Raw genomic sequence first — 5074 nt, forward strand, 5'->3', positions numbered from 1 at the left:
CGATACCTGGCCGCGGCCCGGTGGTTGGGGACCACTGGTTTAAAATACAAATAAGTGATCCACAATAGAAAAAGGAGAAAGTGTGGAATCCAATGAGCCCTTGTACCTAAGTTACGGTCAGAGCGAAAAAAGATACATCCTGGCGTCCTGCACTGCACTCTAATCCTTCACTCTCACTTTCCTCATCCACAAATCTTTCATCCTCGCTCAAATTAATGGGGTAATCGTCGCTTTCTCGGTCCGAATCGCTCTCGCTGCTGTTGGGAATGATTGTAAACAATGTGCAGATGTGAGGAGCTCCACAACCTGTGACGTCACGCTACTTCCGGTACAGGCAAGGCTTTTTTATCAGCGACCTAAAGTTGCGAACTTTATCGTCGATGTTCTCTACTAAATCCTTTCAGCAAAAATATGGCAATATCGCAAAATGATCAAGTATGACACGTAGAATGGATCTGCTATCCCCGTTTAAATAAGAACATTTCATTTCAGTAGGCCTTTAACTTGTTATTTAGTCAGGTTTGGGACAGGTGTGGCCACAGTGTGCACGTCTGACGTCGCTCACATGTGCTCCACTGAATCCTCAAGGAGTTTTTGCGTTTGCTCACGCGTATGGAAAATTAGAGGGAACATTGTTTGGGGGTATTCATAAGACGCCGATAGGGAGAAGTTTTTATTTACAACACGGGTGTCCAAAGTGCGGCCCGGGGGCCATTTGCGGCCCGCAGCTAATTGTTTACCGGCCCGCCACACATTCTGGAAATACTATTGTAAAAATAAAAAAGAACATTAAAAAAAGTGGAATGAGGTGAAATCTAACCAGAAAAAGTTGCAATGTTGACACAAAAGCTGCCATACAGGCTGTTTTTTTTCTTTTGTCTTTCTTTATTTTTCTTTTTTTGCCATTGCTCAAAAAAAAAAAATAATGACAAAAAATCCATGTTATAATGAATTATTTTCAGGGCTCCAATTACTTCAAATATTTCACTTTAAAATGTTTTATATGGTAAATATTGCATATATTGTGTAGTAGCCATATAAAAACATCAACATTTTCTTTGACAAAAGTGCATAAAACAAACAAAATAATAGTTCCAGCATAAAACCGACAGATATATCTGAAGTTGATCTCGCAACTTAAGTGTTGAAAGTAAAAGAAAAACCTAATATCAATCAATCAATCAATGTTTATTTATATAGCCCTAAATCACAAGTGTCTCAAAGGGCTGTTCAAGCCACAACGACATCCTCGGTACAGAGCCCACATACGGGCAAGGAAAAACTCACCCCAGTGGGACGTCGGTGAATGACTATGAGAAACCTTGGAGAGGACCGCATATGTGGGTAACACCCCCCCCCCCCCCCCCCCCCCCCCTCTAGGGGAGACCGAAAGCAACGGATGTCGAGTGGGTCTGACATAACATTGTGAAAGTCCAGTCCACAGTGGATCCAACACATCAGCGGGAGTCCAGTCCACAGCGGGGCCAACAGGAAACCATCCCGATAAAAATGTATCACTTTATGAGTGGGGCACCTTTTGGATCCCAAATATATTTAGTGATTTTTTATTTATCTTTTCACTGTGATTACTCAAAAATATAAAATAATTAAAATCAAAGGTGTCCTGCATTATTGATATTTTAGGGCTCTAATTACTAAATACTGCATATTTCAGTTTTACTATAAAAAAACTAAGTTGTTTTTGACAGAAAGTCATAATTTTATTTTTTTTAAATTTTTTTTTACTTTATATCAACTTGAAGTTGATATAGAGATTTACTGTAAGCGTTAAATAATTTTTAAAAAATAATAATAATCTGACTCATTTTTAACATTTTAATGACTGAGACCCTTTATGATCCACCGGGACCCCTAAAGGTAAAATAAATAAAAAATCCATATATTTTGTTATGGTTTGAAAATGAAAAATATCAAAATGGCCCCCACATGCTTTAATTTTTCCGTGTGCGGCCCTCAGTGGAAAAAGTTTGGACACCCCTGATTTACAGGATGAGTCGGGTGTGTTCTGACCTCCGCGTGGAGGCTCCACCGAACCCCTGAGGCCGACTCACCGAACCCCAGGTTAAGAACCAGTGTTCTACATACTGAAATTTAATGTTAACAAAAAAAATATGAGTGAATGGGAACAAGATTCTTAGCTGATGCCAAATCCAGTTCAGTTCTCCCTCCCTTGCTTCTTTGTTATCGTGGACTTATGATTGACTCTGGCTTGTTCTGTGGATGTGTCAGAAGTGATGCTGAGCAAACCACAGGTAGGCAAGGAAAAAAAAAGAAAAATCATCGTCAGGTAGCGACTGCCAGGCCGGTGGTCCAGCGGGGAAGTACGCGGGGTAATAAGAAGAGTATTCAGACATTGCGACTCCTATGCCGTCAGGCAGACTGCCGGCTTGATACTGTAACCAGAGGCAGGGAAAAAAAAACTTTTAATGGAGACCATTAGGAGTTTTCAAAGGAGTGATCGTCTTTAGTCGTTTCCTCTCGCTCGTTTCTATTCTTACTCCACTCCTGCGTGATTATTGCGGCTACCGGGATGCAAGTTGTTGTTCCAGAACTGCTCTTATTGTTTCGTAATGCAGCATCCGGCTCAACTGGGCGGGCACAGTACCGTCATTAATGCTATGACTGTAATATGTGATCAATAAGAATTGCAATATGACTTTGAACTTTTAGTCACAAACATCCAGCACCTGTGAGTAGGTAAAAACAACTGTCTGGATGTGAAATATAGAGGGAAACATGAGCAATACTGCACATTATGGTATCAATCTTGTTATACAAAATCCAAAACCAGTGAAGTTGGTATGTTATGTAAATCGTAAATGAAAACAGAATACAATAATGATCTTACTTACATCTGTAAGTGCAAGTTAAAACTCTACTATGCCAAAGCGAAAGACGATTATCAACAACACCCAGAAACGCCACCGGCTTCGCTGGGCCCGAGCTCATCTAAGATGGACTGATGCAAAGTGGAAAAGTGTTCTGTGGTCTGAGGAGTCCACATTTCACATTGTTTTTTTGGAAACTGTGGACGTGGTGTCCTCCGGAACAAAGAGGAAAGGAACCATCCGGACAGTTATAGGAGCAAAGTTCAAAAGCCAGCATCTGTGATGGTATGGGGGTGTATTAGCGCCCAAGTCATGGGTAACTTACACATCTGTGAAGGCACCATTAATGCTGAAAGGTACATACAGGTTTTGGAGCAACATATGTTGCTATCCAGGCAACGTTATCATGGACGCCCCTGCTTATTTCAGCAAGACAATGCCAAGCCACGTGTTACAACAGCATGGCTTCATAGTAAAAGAGTGCGGGTACTAGACGGGCCTGCCTGTATATATATATATATATATATATATATATATATATATATATATATATATATATATATATATATATATATATATATATATATATATATATATATATATATGTATGTATATATATATATATATATATATATATGTATGTATGTATATATATATATATATATATATATATATATATATATATATATATATGTATATATATATATATATATATGTATGTATGTATATGTATATGCATATATATATATATGTATATATATATATATATATATATATATATATATATATATATATATATATATATATATATATATATATATATATATATATATATGCCTTCCAGTAGCAATGCGGTGGCTTTATTGACAATCCATTGTACCAAAGATGGCCTGCAATGTTGAACTTGGATCCATTTTGTACAAGAAGAAAACACTTACTATTTTATGCACACACTCACTTGAGAAAGTTAGGTTATCTACATCAACTGCAAGAGAGACACAAAACAAAAAAAAGACAGGATAAAACTCTGAAAGTACGAGTCAATTTACATTCCAACACTTACATGAGGTCAAATATTTGTCGAGGTGAGTGAAAGAATGGGATCACTGTAAGAAACCCTTTCCCTCTGTTGGATGCTTATTTAGCGCAGCAGAATTGAGTGTGATGTTGATTAAAGCAGGTAAGGCATACTTGCCAATATTGAGACCTCGGAATTAGGGGGATATACAAAGGGGCCACAAGAGGGTGCGGGGGTGGGGTAGGATGTCATGTACAGGGTATCCGCGGGGTCTTAAAAAGTCTTAAATCCAACAATTCCAATTTAAGGCCTTAAAATGTCTAAAATTCTCTTAAAATCTCATAACAGGTCTAAATAATGATTTTGAAGGGTCTTAAAAATCTAATAACATTATCTACAGTTAAACAAACTTAAAGCAACCATATTTTCTGGACCATAGGGTTTCAGACTGTACTTAAATCTATAACGGGGCGGCATTTCCTCATCCGTGGCTCACTAGTGCAATAACAACACCGGAAATAAGTCCCGTGAAAAACCGTCCGACCGGAACTCTCTAGTAACTAAAGTTCCTTGGGTGAATAATTTAACTCACTACACCGGTATGTTTTAGCGCATTCATGGTGAGTTTACTGACAGATATAAGTAAGAACTTTACACTACTTTATATTAGGAATGGCAACAGCGGAGGATGAATGTCCCATAACAAGAAGATAGAGAAATATAAAAAGTTTATCGGAGGCGCGGACATTTTCAGGACTTATGCAGATCCCAAATACAGATCAGCGCGTACCAGAAAGAAAAAGTTGCTTTTGCATAATATTGCGAAACAAAATGCCAGATAATATGTCTATAATACTTTTATGTGGAACTGTGATTGTATACATACAGTACAATCTATCAAGTGGTGCGGCTTCATAGCTTACCAAAGTTGTACTAAAACATTTTGATGGATTTTCTATATTTTCAATGGAACATATAACATTTTGGTGTTGTTTACTTGAGTCATATTGCAGTCTACACGTGTCTCTTATGTGTGACTGCCATCATGTTGCAGTCTACACGTATCTCTTATGTGTGACTGCCATCTACTGGTCACACTTATCATTTCGCCATGTACCAAATAAAATAGCTTCGAGGTCGGTAAGCACAACCAAAATGATTCCGTACATTAGGCACACCGGGTTTATAAGGTGCACTGTCGAGTTTT

The sequence above is a fragment of the Entelurus aequoreus genome, linkage group LG13 (assembly GCF_033978785.1).
Source record: "Entelurus aequoreus isolate RoL-2023_Sb linkage group LG13, RoL_Eaeq_v1.1, whole genome shotgun sequence".
NCBI classification, from domain to species: domain Eukaryota; kingdom Metazoa; phylum Chordata; class Actinopteri; order Syngnathiformes; family Syngnathidae; genus Entelurus; species Entelurus aequoreus.